The 15,391-nt window shown below is 42.0% G+C and overlaps 2 protein-coding genes across 3 annotated transcripts in view; both read right to left on the bottom strand.

The window, feature by feature from the left end:
• LOC126108207 (ankyrin-3-like) overlaps positions 1-15,391 on the bottom strand; it is a 413,426-nt gene that overhangs the window by 318,228 nt on the left and 79,807 nt on the right. The gene's annotated exons all lie outside the window — the stretch shown is intronic.
• LOC126108878 (speckle-type POZ protein homolog) overlaps positions 1-15,391 on the bottom strand; it is a 231,171-nt gene that overhangs the window by 69,330 nt on the left and 146,450 nt on the right. Inside the window, exon 1 of one of the 2 annotated variants that reach the window (XM_049914238.1) lies at positions 4,408-4,521. The exons of the other annotated variant lie outside the window; for it this stretch is intronic. The gene's annotated coding sequence lies outside the window, so the exon portion shown is untranslated. Of the gene's footprint in view, positions 1-4,407; positions 4,522-15,391 lie in introns of those variants that run through there. 2 annotated transcript variants of the gene reach the window in all.

The following is a 15,391-nucleotide window of genomic DNA, read 5'->3' on the forward strand; positions in this document are numbered from 1 at the left end:
ATCAGAGCACAAGTACTGGTTACAGAGACACTGACTGTACACAATAATAAAAGTTACGTAGGTAAAGTACGATTAAGATAGACGTTGATGGCTGTTAATACGTCAGAATGTCTGGAAGGTTCTTCCGCACTGACATACTGATAAGCTACCGAACACTTAAGTTGGACCTACTTCCAAGAGCGGAGCACCACCAGTTTAAGAGAGCTACGGCTGCAGACCTGTCATCCCGCTTGCGTTTGTTCACATCTGGTTTGCTCTTATGATGAAGTACATGCTACATACGAACCCCGCAGCCCCACCCTTTATTTCGCATTCACGTTCATTGCCTTACCCGTCTCACAGCCATACCACCTTACTCCACACCAACCTAGACCTCTCGCTGTGCTACGGAGTACTGAAATCTTGTTCCCAACAAATAAGTAGGAGTCTCGGCCAGATATGTATTTTTCCTGATAGACTGAAATACGCTGTTGTTCAAAAACTGCGTAAAAATGAGGGGTCGACAGAAGCGTCCGATCCCACGCGTCGGCTTTGACCCGTGACGTAAGGGTGTCGTGTGTGACATCACGACGGCGCGGAGTTTGGTTTGTGAGTGTGGCGTGTTTGTAGATGTCGTCGTGTTGTGGTTTGTTGTGCTCTCTGGTGGTACGTTCAGGGTTTTCGTTTGTGTGGTGTAATGAGCTCAGTTTGCTTTTGATCATTATCCAGAACTGTTAGTGTGTCGGCCGTGTTTGTAGTGGAATTCGTTTCAGTGAGTTAACGATTCTGTGTGAAAGTTAATTTAGTGTTCGCTGTACATCGTGTGGTAATTTTAGTAAAATTAATCGGTTGTTGTTTTTCTTCAGGAATGGATATGACGGATAAAATTAACAGTGCACAGGTCAAGGGAAGTGTTCGATCCCAATGTGTGGCTGCGTATGTTGGTATTGGTATCGGGAGATGTTTTTCGAGCTATAAAGGCCAAGGAAAGTGTTTGAACCTAATTTATGGGATCTGGAGCTGCTGTTGAGCTATATAGGTCAAGGGAAGTGTCCATTTCCAGATGATATTGTGTTTAGTGGTATTTGGAGAGTTTTGTGTTTTGTATTGGGGTGGGTGTCTAAATTAGTTTATATTTAGTTTGCCCCCACCCAAAAACACCGCATTTCCCGCGCTTGTCCCGTTAGTCTCATTAGGCTTTATGTGGAAAGTGTGTGTGTTTGTTTTTCGATGTATTTTCGTCCTCATAATGTGTACGTAACGACTTTATATTGGAATCGTGGTTTATGGTCGTTTCCGCCATATTTGTGACGTCAAAGCAGATGGGCGGGATCGGACGCTTGCGTATTTCCAAAATGGGGATAGGTCTGATGCTAAAAACTACCAGCCAGTCTCACTTCTGATAGCTCTATTCAAAAGTCTTGAAAAAGTAATGTATTCATGAGTAGCATCACGTACCTGTAAAAATGAAGTACTAACAAAATGTCAATTTGGTTTTCAGAAAGGCTTTTCAAGAGAAAATGCTATAAACATGCTTTCACTGATCAAATATTAAATGCACTGAATAACCAAACATCACCCATTAGGATATTTTGTCACCTCTCAAAGGCTTTTGATGGTGTGAATCATGAATTTCTTCTACACAAGCTTAAGTACTGTGGCATGAGTGGGACAGTGCACAAATGGTTTAATTCATATTTAACTGGAAGAATGCTGAAGGCTGAAATTAGCACTACAGATTGTCTGCAAAAATCAGCAGAGTCCTTTAACTGAGGAGGTATCAAGAATGGTGTCCCACAGAGTTCAGTCTTGCGTCCCTTACTCTTCTCAATATATATTAATGCACGCAAAGCTAGTTCTTTTTGCTAATGATACAAGTACAGTAATCACACTCAAGGAAATTGTAAATAATGTCTTTCACAAAATTATTAAGTGGTTCTCTGCAAATGGATTCTCATTAAATTTTGAGAAAAAAGTGTACGCAATTCTGTGCAGTAAATGGCGTAACAACATTGATAAATATAGGCTATGAAAGCAAGTCTATTGCTAAGGCAGAGTATTCAAAATTTCTGGATGTGTACACTGATGAGAAATTGAATTTGAAGAAACATCAATTATCTGCTGAAGTGATTAGGTTGAGCTACTTATGCTACTGGGGTTATTGCAAAATATTGGTGATGAACATCATTAAATTAGCCTACTATGCCTATTTTCATTCACTGCTTACACATGGTATCGTATCTGGGGGCAATTCGTCACTAAGAGGAAAAGTATTCATAGCATCAGGCTAACAGCTGGAGCCCACCGAAGATGACCTTGCGGACATTTATTTAATGAACTTGAGATATTCACAATACCTTCGCAGTACATATATTCATTTATGACATTTGTCAATGACTCACCCCAGTTCAAAAATAACAGCAAAGTGCATAGCTACAACACAAGAAGAAACCATTATCTTCACTACTCTGGATTAAATCTCACTTTGTCACAAAAAGGTGTGAATTATGTTGCCACAAAAATATTTGGTCATTTGCCAAATAGCATTAAAAATCCGGCAGATATCTAAAAATTTGAAAGAAAATAAAATTATTCCTGAATGACAGCTCCTACTGAATAGATGAATCTTTAGACATGAAGTATTAACTATAAAAATATTTACTATTTTGTGTAAAGAAAACTTATGTTAAAGTGACACATCCCACATCGTTACGAAATGTATTAATGCTCTGTGCAACAAACATCAATGTATGTACGTATGTATGTATGCAGACCAATTTGTCAACACAACCCATATTTCAGGGAGGTGAGGAGGTGGCTATCTTATCAGCCCTTCTTTGTGGAAGCTTGTCTACAACCACCCGCATTGCTATATTTCATTTACTTACACAAAAGACGATGAAATTACTCCCAACGTATTAATGACAAGAGATCCGCTTGCTGTGATATAAACTGTGTATTCCTTCCTCCACGCAACAGCAACACACTTTATACTGTAGGCAACTACAGATGTAACAATGCGTTCTTCTTAAAGCCGCAACAGTTGAATAATTCTTTATTTGTCCTAATAAAGTATTACTCAGGAGCACCCGTTTGGTTTGACAAGAACATGTATGTGAATCTTCAGTTTCTCCCAGCTTATTTTTTGATGGAACAGTCCACAGGTGAACTGCCTGTTCGTAGTGTCCAACGTGCACGCTATGAACCGAAAGTACAGCAATGGACTGTTCCATCAAGAATATATATAATAGTTGAGTTCTGCAGCGAGATTTGTAGCTGATACTCTGTATTTTGATATCGTTCTGAGCACTGACAAACACTTGTCAGAAAGAATTCTGAGGATGCCCGGTTTTACTGCCAAAGTGTTTCAGTACTGGTCCTTTACGTGGGATACTGCTTCACTCGTCCAGATACCCCCTTATCAGAAAACCGACTACGTTTTTGGTAAGTGTACGGCACAGTCACTGCCTGGAGATGCACGATTATTAACAGAAGTGAAGACTAAGCCCCTAACGCCGGGAATTTTGACAACTTTTCTAGCAAGAGGAACAATTTTAGGTCAACGTAAGAATTCATTCATTTCTGCACTTACACATATAGAACAAAGACGAAATGGACGATAACATTATCTGTCTTACTGTCTACCCAACAGACTACCTTGTCACCAAAAACATTACTCTAGAAAAGTGAAGATATCGAAATTCAATGGAACAGCGTTCTGTACTAAAGCACATTTGCGTGACTTAACGTGCTGACGATTGCTAATGCAGGACTGGGGGAAAGACGCGAACAGATTAGTTGTACTAAATTCGGCAGTTTTCGTGGAGCCGACTGCTTCGGGAAATATCTGATTCAATGCTCCACTATGGAACTGTCAAAATGCGTCTCGCTTGGTTTGATTTCAAGCCATTAGGAGTAGGATCAGACTGTCCCAAGGTCTACGCACTGTCCTGACGGAAAGTAATTGTTTAATTCCTCTATAGTCGAAGTTGCCATAGCACCTTATTTACTTGCACAAGCAGTGTTCCATCATTCTGTTCTGTTATTCCTAACAAGCAGAATAATCCTTTTATGGATCACATGTGTACAAATACGAACCTACATTTCGGGAAAAAAAATTCAACAAAATGGCGCGAATACGAGTAGAAATCTCGTGCGAGCCTATGCTTTTCACTAATGCCTAAAGTCCGTAAAACAGCAGAATTAATAGGAATGTCGGTAGGACTTTAAAATATCAAGATTTGTAATACGAAATTCGTTAGTATTTTGAGAGCGTAATAAACGAACGCGGTTTGTTTTATACGCGATAGTCTCCATAGTGAACCTAAATGAAACCTTACAGCTGCCATGACTTTGCAGAAACAAACCAAAAGAAAACAAAGAAAATAATTCAATACTGTGGGAACGCATGAAAACAGTCGTCCTTACCTTATTAAGGGTGTGGGTGTAGCAGATGAAATTCTGGGCGCACAAACAGCAGCACGAAACCCCAACGCAGAACGTCACACTGGACACGACTCGCTACAAATGCGACAGACGCCTGGGCTGTGGCACGCAGTCAGTGCTGCCAACGGCTGCGAGGCCGGCAGGTACCAACTGCAGTCTGCTACGGGGGCCTCACACAGCGGGCAGCGCTTCCAGGGACCCAGCGCAGAACATGCGAATGTAATACGAAGACTGTCGCCCATAATTTTGTTATTGCTGATAAATTCAAAAAAATAAAGTAATTAAATTTCATCATTTTTTCACTTGCTATTGGCTTTTCTTCATAGGTAAGACAGACTCTTCGGTTAATTTGGCGTAGCGTACAAACCATGCTTACAGGTGTATGAAAATCTAGAATTTTCCAAATCTATAAAAACTCTGGTACAAACTGAGATAATTGACAATGAAATTAGATTTTTTTATCTAAACATGAAGTTTAAAATGTAACAGCTTACTCATTTTTTCATAAATTAAGTAAACTCTACAGCTTCATACAGCTGTAAGTATGGTTTGTATGCTGTGCCAAATTCATAGTAGAATCTCTCTTACTTATGAAGAAAAGTATACCTATAGCAACAAATGCAGCCAATAGTGGGTGAAAAATATTGAAATTCCACATGTAAAAAGAAAATTATTTTGTTATGTTTCTGAACTTCCACTGCTATGAGTGTGATTTCTGAATAAAATGTCCTGCGGTGCCTCTCCTGTTACAAGTCGGGCCGTTTGGCGTCCTACCCCCTTAAAGGCAGCACAGCTGTTCATGTGCCCAGTATGTGCGGCGTTCCTTGTAAATGCGGCAGCATTTACATGCGTCAAACAATTCACAGTTGCAGAGCGTTGTACTGAGCATAAGATATTAAACAAAGGGAGCTTGTCAAGTTGACCATAACTGAACTTTACTTGGAAAACGGACGTGAACTACAGTTCGAAAACACGAGAGCCCTAGCTCACGCGTCAACATACTGGGATTCCGTTATAAAAGAGATGAATGAGATTAGCCGGCCGGCTGGCCGAGCGGTTATAGGCGCTTCAGTCTGGAGCCGCGCGACCGCTACGGTCGCAGGTTCGAATCCTGCCTCCGGCATGGATGTGTGTGATGTCCTTAGGTTAGTTAGGTTTAAGTAGTTCTCAGTTCTAGGGAACTGATGACCTCAGAAGTTAAGTCCCATAGTGCTCAGAGCCATTTGAACCATTTTTTGAATGAGATTAGAGTGGACAGCAACAGTTTTAAAAGAGACGAGGGGAACACAGTTGTCAGGGCGTGGGGGCGGGCACTGTATGTTGAAAGGAAACAACGGTGGGCGCTCGACGTTTTCAGAGAGACGGGAGCGGCAGCTTCAAACGTGGCGCCGGCCCCTCGTTCCAGATGACGTCATTCGGTCCCGCGGCGGGCCAGCGCTGCTACACTATGTGGCCAAAAGTATCCGGACACCCCCAAAACCATACGTTTCTCATATTAGGTGCAGTGTGCTGCTACCTACTGCCAGCTACTCCATATCAGCGGAACTCACGAACTTCGAATATGGTCAGGTGACAGATGTCACTTGTGTCATACGTCTGTACGCGAGATTTCCACTCTCCTAAACATCCCAATGTTTTCGAACGCAAAGGGACGCGTACAGCACAAAAGCGCACAGGTCGACCTCGTCTGTTGACTGACAGAAATGTAGTACATCTATATCTACATGTACACAGAGACTCCGCAAGCCACAGTTCGGTGCGAGGCCGAGGGTACTCTGTACCACTACTTGTTTCCCTTTCTGTTCCACTCGCAAACAGAGCGAGACAAAAACGACTCTCCATATGCCTCTGTATGAGTGCTAACTCCTCGTATCTTCTCTTCGTGGATCTTACACACAACGTATGTTGGTGGCAGTAGAATCGTTCGGCTGTCAGCATCAATTGCCTGTTTTCTAAATTTTCCCAATAGTGTTTCTCGAAAAGAACTGCACCACCGAGTGCGTTTTATGTGGAAAGTGAACATGCCCTACTCAAAAGATATCTTTGAGACGTAGGAAAATGAGTATTTCCCTGATTCGTTTGGTAAGTAATTACGTCTGGTTAACATTTACAAAATTGCATTAATGCAATCAACAGATTCCTATATGAAACGTAGTAATAGGGTTGTTCTCCTGTTCTTTATCAGCAGGTTAACGAGCTTCTTCTGACTGCCAATATTCACTTACTATGCAATCGACAGCGTTTTTCTTATTATTTTATTTATAAGATGCCCTACTCTATATCTGGCTTTCAAATGTAGAAAAAGAGTAGTTCCTTCTTTCCCTTATTAAGTAATTACATCCGGATAACATTTTTAATATTACATTCTGCTACGTCAAATACTATTTACAGATTGCTATATGAAATGTAGTATTAAAATGATTCCTTTCGTTTGATTTGAGATTTCGTACTAGTTTGCTGTTGTTTAGCTTCGGGCGATATGTGCTACTGCGAAAGAAACGTAATATAACTGTTTGCCAGAACGCGGCATCATTCTGGCCGTGTTGTATAAACGTTCTATAAAAATGTGAACTTTATTATTAATCTCTTTTATGAAAGAAAGTGGTCCCCGTGCGTTAATGGTCTGTAAATAATGTTGTTCGTGAAATGGTCAGTCTCCGTTGATAACTTCCATAGCGAACGGCTCCTGATATGAAAATACCTCACCTCGTAATGTATTTGCTTGGAAACGCGGTGCTTGCTGCTCTGTGCTCGCCAGTCGCAAATTTCTGACTGCAGTCGCTGATAGCCCAGTGCAATGCTCCAGACAGCAAGTAAGCTGTGTTACACACATCACTGAGTGAGGCACTTCTTAAATGAAGATCACTTGGATCGAGGTTGTGGACAATGCCCATTGGTGAATATCCGTTTAACCACCTTTTTCAAAATTATCTGATATATTATTACTTGTATGCACTTCATATTACAACATTTATTAACATTCACAAAGGACGACACTGATACGAAACTCTTACTCTCACAAAGGTGAAACAAATAATTGATAAACATGAAAAACACCTCACAGAGAAAATTACACCATCTTTGATGAAAAATCTAAAGTTCTCTTATATGGGTGTCTCATCCAACAGTGAATCTAATTACGTGCGACTGCGGTGTCACTAAATAAGAAATGCTGCTTTCATTCCTCTTCATACTCTTTTCTGATCTCATTTCATTCTAAATCACTAGTCAAATCTTTCTCCTCTGTTTCACAACACTCAAACACAAATGTTTTTCCTTGAACACAGACGTAGCCACCTCCACGGCTGCTCTGCCACGAGTCCCCTGCTCGGCGCCCGCCTCGCTACTCCTCTGACGTCACAACTCCCCCGCTCCTCGCTGCCAGGCAGCCACGGCAGGACAAACACATCTCCCAGCGACTCGGCTGCTCTCACCACAGGCTGCGCGCCAATAGTAACAGATCCCAGATTGTCGTTTAGCGTCTGAGACATACCTAGCACGTATAAATTCCTGAAATGCAAATAACAAACTCCCAGTAGATCTATTTGACTATCCCACAGCCTCTCCGGCCAGAATTTTGCAGGAGAATTTTAGATATGGCAAAGATTGTACTGAAACATTCGCCTGTGTCATATTATACGAAAATAGTAGTAAACCACGAAGTACTATTGTATTTTGTAAAGAAACATAAAGATTATGGAATATACAATATATATATATAGATATGACGTGCACAAAATCACTGTAAAGGAGTAATGAAAAGTAGTGGTGCTAAGTCGCTCATATGTTAATTTACAAAAGGCTTTGTACACTTCGTGCTCAGGTTCACTCCAAGTATAGTTTCTAACGTTGTTTATATCAGTACTCAGGTGTACTTCGAATGCTTTACATTCCGTTAGAAATAAGTGTGCACAAGTAAAGAAAATTGTCCACTACATTAGTGTGCACTAGTGGGAAAGTCATTAATAGTGGGAAAAATGACATTCATGGCATTTTTCTTTGTCGTTATTTTGCACAAAATCTCGTGTAACTGATTGTGATTACATTGTCTTTTAGTCGTAGCAAATATGTATCGAAGCAATAACATTTCGTGGTTTTCATACACGAAGCTGTTGACACGAGTGTGCACAGTAAACGAAGTGACACATGTTGAAGTGTCTTCCAGCACTTATGACGCTGTAATATCCCATCGTGTGAAAGCGTCGTATCGCGATTGTTTGGGAGGCGACTGAGAGCACACTTAGTTGGCCCGCAGTACGTGTCTATAATAAATCCAGTGACAACTCAGAGCCACACCGCTCACAAAAGGTCATTTTAATAAAATGTCTATGAAGTCATCTAAAATCACGATAATCGACTTGGCATGTCGTGGTAAAGAAAAGATTTATAATATTTCGAACTTTCTCACAGTGCAGAGAATAACTCTACTCAAGTCCATAAATGTGCTGTTTTCACAAAGTACTTATAGTCTGTTACAGTACAGTGAAAGAAAATAAAGCATATAGATTTATCTAAAACTACATATGGTGCATTCTCAGAGTAAATGACAAGAAATAACGAACATTTCTTACGAATATCGAAATTACAGATATTTCGGTAGTGACATCTCAAACAGAATCATCATAATCGAAATCTGTTTTACACTGTGAGAGAAAAGAAACATTAAAATATAGTAATCACTGGTTGATTTGCGTGTGGATTTTCCGTTGCGCATATTCGACAATTCCGTGTATTGACATAATTTGTCAGATAGAAGTGGGCGTCGTCTGTCCACAAAATCATCAAAAAAATATTCCAGTTAAAATGTGTTCTTTTGCAAATTATACTTGAGAACTGTAATAACGTTATGAATTTTAAGTAATATATATATATATATATATGAAGGGAGATAAAAGCACCTTCATTTTTAAGCAATATATATATATATATATATATATATATATATATATATATATATTCATTTTTCCTGCCTTTGTCCCTCCCCTTCACCTCCCCTACCTTCATATTGCCATGCTGACGTACTAAAGATGCCTCCGTAAGCAATTTCAGTTACTGTAATGATCATCAAAAGCAACATTAATTAATTCAATGTGAGGAAAAGTGCGAGAGCGAAACCTAAGTAAAAGACTGTAATTAACACAACTGTACGAATGGGCAGCTATTGCCTGAGATACCACAATTTTGCAGCAGTGTAACTTTTCCAGATTTGCAGATAAAAGTTTGCGTGGCAGTGTTGCGCAACCCGCCGGACGTCTCCATCGCCAGTGAGACACGCTGCCCACAGACAGCGGCCAGCAGCTGCCGGCGCCTTGTCAACAGCGGGGAAGCGCTGCAGCCTGCAGGCTCAGCACCACCCCTGTGGCGCCCTCCGCCCTGTTTCCCGCCCCTCTCTGGAACTTCCCAGAGTCCTGCGTCAGTGCCACCTGGTGAGGATAACACACCGGACACCGACACTCGGGCAGAGTACAGACGGACGTAGAGTAGACGTCTTGCATCTTGCATGTGTTGTGCCGATACAACGCAGTCTTTGATTTGCTTTCCCCCCAACATTATCTATGTCATTGTTCCAATTTAAGTTGAGGGGCAGAATAAGTTGCATTTACGTTTTGTCGGAACTGTTATATGATTCATGTCGAAAAATTGCCTGTTCAACGAGTTAGTTTGCAAGGCTATCCTTCGCAGCAAGCACAGATATATTTCATTCGTAAGTAAAACAGACTTCTCTTGACCCACTGTCTTATTCTCCCAGACGCGTTTCGCCTTTTTCCTCTGTAAGGCATCATCACTGGCATCTGTAATGATGCCAGTTATCATACATGTTTGTTTTGCTCTGTTCTATTCGTAGATTATAAAACAGGTTCACTTCTGGTTTTTTATAATTGCAGTTCTGTGTGTTTTTAGTTGGCATCTGCGTCTCCTCTCATCTGGTTACATGCTGGAGGCCGCACTGCCGCTCTATTCACGAAACATAGGCACGTTTTTATGTTTCGAGCATTTTTCTTCAAAGTTTTCATTTTGTTTGCCCTTGTTGTTGTGATGTAGTGTGAGTCTTCTGTCACTAATGCAGATATTTGATGGCAAACTGTGACTTCAAGACGTAACTGCTTTGAGTTCACTGTGTATCTCGGAGTCTGGTCTTTTTACATGCGTGTGGCCAACCTAACGAAGTGTGTACCGAAAACTATTATCTGTGTGTGTGTGTGTGTGTGAGAGTGAGTGAGTGAGTGAGTGAGTGAGAGAGAGAGAGAGAGAGTATACATGCAATGATTTTCTTCTGTAGAATTTTGAATATGAATGTAATAGTCAAAGAATAGTTTAAAGTTTTTGTGTTCAGTTGAGCTGACTTTTGGGTCAATGTTTTGTATTATTATTATTATTATTGTTATTATTGCTATTATAGTCCTCTGTTGCAGTTTTATACACTATTATTTTATCTGTTAACGTAAACAATGGGTTGTTTGGCATATGCACTTGATCAATCAACAGGGCTTTCTTTTCTGCTTTGATTTTCTGTGTGCGGTAATTTTCTTGCATGGTTAGGATGTCTGCTTCTATTGTTGATTCTAATTATTTTCATGTCTTCTTCTGTAGTGGTTGGTTTGAGATTGTGTTCTCTCAGGTATTCTCGAAATGTGGAGTGATTTGTCCCATGCTTCGCAGCTCTCATGCCTTCTTTGTACCTGACATCAGCTGTTCTGCCTGTTTATCCTATGTATCTGCCAGCACAAGTCTTACACTGTAACTGAAACATACCTGCTTTCTGGTATATATATGTCTGTTTTTTGTCAGCTTCGAGGTGTATTTTTTGGTAGAATTATCTGTTATGTTTGCGATGTTAATTTTCTGACTTTTCAAAATGTCGGTGATTTCTATGTGTGAGTTTGTGTTTGTATATCACCACTGTGCGCCAACCTGTGTTTTCTCGTATACTTTCCCGAGTATTCTGTAAAAAAAAAATTGCCTTCCCTTGCTCCCAGACGCGTTTCGCCCTTTTTTTAGTTTAAGGGATCATCAGGATCAATAATGATGCCGTTATGCTACACTTCTGATTTGATATGTATCATTCTTAAACAACAAAATTAAAAGTAAAAGGAAAGCAGAAAGCACGAAACCAATGACGACATCACAATAGAACCAAACAGAATCACTACACTCAGTACCATAACAATTTTTTTTTTACAAAACAAATATTCGCCTGTTTGTTTTACGCACTGCGGCTTCCAATGTTCGAATGTCCAAATTCCTAAGGGACCAAACTGCTGAGGTCACCGGTCCTTAGACTCACACACTACTCAAACTAACTGCTGCTGAGAACAACACTCACACCCACGCCCCAGGGAGGACTCGAGCCTGGGGCGGGAGGGGCCGCGCAGCCCGCGACATGGCTCCTCTAGCGGCGAGGCCTCTCCGGGCGGCTCGCGGCTTCCAGTGGACAACAAACTACCGAATATCACCACAGACAGGCATCCGTCTCTCCTGGTAATTCAGTACAAGTTATCCTCGTCTTCAGCGCCCCCGTTCCCAGATCACTGAAGCCTGGGAAATGTGTCAGCACAAACGGCAACGTTTCACTCGAGTTGTTGACGGGTGGGCGAGTCACACATGGCGGAAGACAGGGCCCCATCCGCTACTGTCCCGAGGCGGCTCTCTGGGAACTCGAATTCCACACTCAGTGTTTCAGTGACGCGTTCAGTCCTTCGTCCAGTCATAATGGGAACTCACACTTTCAGCTAAAACAGGTCAGACCAGAACTAATGTTCACGGAAGAACGGTAAGCGAGAGGTCCAGTTATTCGGGAAAGGCCAGCAGGGAATTTTCCAGATGAAAAACTCGCATCGTACCACTTTCAACACGAGGAGCACAGGTACCAGTAGCTGTCCCTCGCTTATAGTCAACATGACATGAGCGATCCGTTAACAAATGAAACGGTCATAACTAAACACGTGCACTCATATTCCGCTCATCTTTCCACACACGGGCCGTCTGTGATGTCTTCCCTATTACTGCAGGTCCAAACCTCACTGACCTCGGAGCACAGGACACAGTTGACAGTGGGGACCTGGGACTAATTTTCGGTGTGCCAAAAGTCAATCAACAGGTCTCGATGGCATGCTCATCGGATTTTTTCACACATGTCTGGACACAACTGGACCCACTTTTACAGAGATTGTGAATGAAGTTACCGCTGCCTTCCATATTCCTGTCATGTTTCTTGAAGAGATCATTACACTCCTACCAAACAAAACTTGTTTTCACACGGTGGAAGGTATTGAGCGAAGCTCTCAACTAAATGCAGACTACAAACTCTTTTTGAAACGCTTCGTGTCAGAACTAAAAATCATAAATGCATTAGTCTTTACCGGAAATGCGGAGATGCACAAAACAACATTTGCCAAGTCGTTTGTGCGTACAGGGGTGTGGCAGCTCACGCAGTAAGGAACACGTGTGACGTCACCAGTTCTTCCTTGAGGCTTACGATTGTGTCAGCCATGAAGACATATGGCACAACTCTTGCACAAACTTTTAGTGAACGTTTTACAAACTCCATGAGGAAGCTATTAGCCACTACAGGTTGTGTAATACCTGTCAAAAGAAAAAAAAAAAGGTTCAAATGGCCCTGAGCACTATGGGACTTAACATCTGTGGTCATCAGTCCCCTAGAACTTAGAACTACTTAAACCTAACGAACCTAAGGACATCACGCACATCCATGCCCGAGGCAGGACGCGAAACTGCGACCGTAGCGGTCGCGCGGTTCCAGACTGAAGCGCGTAGAACCGCTCGGCCACACCGGCCTGCAGCCTGAAGAGTATCGTGTTTAGTATCCTAAGAAACATTAGCAAGTAAGCTTTTGTTTCATGTACGTACATCACTACTTGGTAGTATTCTAATACTAAAAATGGTGGTCTATTTTGTGCATTTTATGGCATTGTAAGAAACTGGTGTGGCTCTTGCACAGTTCTTGGGGCTGTGAGTCGAATGAAGGAACCCGGCGAACAGCATCGAAATTCAGCCACCACAGAACTCAGACTACAGCCTGGCTAATCGCCCTGTCCATTTGTTTCGACACATTCAACGTGTGGGCGACACACCAGGCCCTTCACACCAGAAATACGTGAAGTGGCTCTGATTTCTGAATTAGGTTCAGCTTGCTGTTCGTTACAGCCGTGACAGTAATCAGTATTTAAAGCCAGTTTAGTGTTGTCGTATATGACATCTGCACACGCAGCACTTTGAATGTGTTGGCGGCGCAGCTCCAAGACGACCGGCGGAACGGAGTACAGGACACAGTGGGCAGTGGAAACTTGTTGCTCCAGTTTATCGTTGTGCCTGTTGCCTGTCGAAATAGAGAGTAAAGTTTGTACTGGATGAAAGTCAGATTCGTCTTTTAGAAAGAGGCCCACATCATCAGCGTACGCTGTGCATGTTACTTTTCTTGTTTCTATTGAAATTCCATTTATTGTTTTTTCAACCAATATGAAGAAGACGAACGAGGCTGAGACATACACGAGCACTGAAGGCAGACAGCCCTGCCTGACAGACCTACGAGTTGCCACGGCACCTGTTTTTCAACAGTTGGTATGTATTTTTGTAGTACTTGCAGTGCTCAGTAAATCGATCGCGAAATCCCAGTTTGTGTACGAGTTGACGTAGCTGCTTGTATCTGACACTATCAGTAAACGTGTGGAAGTGGAGCGGAGGAACCGCGGCTGGGTCACGTGCTGCTGCTGTGCGTGGCATCACGCGTGTGTACGCACAGACGGCTTGGTGGCTGCTCCCCCGTGCAGGTCCGCATTGACGGTGAGGCCTAATAGGTTCACGAATCGCAGGTTTTAATTTCGATACTAGGATTTTTACAACGAGTTTGTAATCGGAATTTAGGAGAGTTATTGGGCGAAGATGTCCCTCCCTATGACTACATGTTCGCTTTGGTAGCACAATAATCGTTTCGTCCAAGTAATTCTGAAATTCGGTGGCAGCAATAACTTCATTCACATTCCCTGTAAAACAGGTTCGAATAATGTCCCAATGCGTTTGATAAAGTTGATTTGGACACACGTCTACATCCACATCTACATAGATACTCTGCAAATCACACTTCAGTGCTTGGTAGAGGGCTCATCGAACCACGTTCACAATAGTTCTCTGTTAGTCCATCTCGAACACACAGTAGAGGAAGCAAACACCTGTATCTCTCCGTGCGAGCTCCGATTTCCCTTATTTTATTGCGATTATCGTTTCCCCCTATGTAGGAGAACGAATTATTTCCGCAATCGGAGGAGAAAGTTTCCGACTGAAATTTCGTGAAAAGAGTTCGCCGCAATGAGAAACGCCTTTGCTTCAGTGATGTCCACCACAAACCCTGTACCATGTCAGTGACACTGTCTGCTCTATTTGTCGATAACATAAAACGTGATGCCCTTCTTTGAGCTTTTTCGATGTACTCCTTCAATCCTATCTGGTATGCATGCCACACCGCGAGCCGTACTCCAAAAGAGGGCGGCCAAGCTTAGTGTAGGCAATCTCTTTCGTACATGTGTTGTGTCTCCTAAGTTTTCCGCCAATAAATTGCAGTCTTCGTTGGCTTTCGTCACAATATTTTCTCTGTGTTCTTTCCAATTTAAGTTGTTCGTAATTGTAATTCCTTGGTATTTAGTTTGGTTTACGGCCTTCAGCTTTGTTTGATTTATCGTGTATCGAAGTGTAGCGGAATCCTTGTACCACTCATGTGGATGATACCACACTTTTCATTATTTAGCCTCAATTGCCAATTTTCGTACCATACACATGTCTTTTCTAAATCGTTTTCATCTTCTGATGTCTTTACTAGACGATAAACGACAGCATCACCAGCAAACAACCCAAGACAGCTGCTGCAACTGTCTCCTAAATCGTTGGTATAGATAAACAACAACAGGGGGTCTGTGACACTACTTTGCGGATCAGCAGAAATAAGTTCTGTTTT

This window comes from Schistocerca cancellata, chromosome 11, assembly GCF_023864275.1.
Source record: "Schistocerca cancellata isolate TAMUIC-IGC-003103 chromosome 11, iqSchCanc2.1, whole genome shotgun sequence".
In the NCBI taxonomy this organism is placed as follows: domain Eukaryota; kingdom Metazoa; phylum Arthropoda; class Insecta; order Orthoptera; family Acrididae; genus Schistocerca; species Schistocerca cancellata.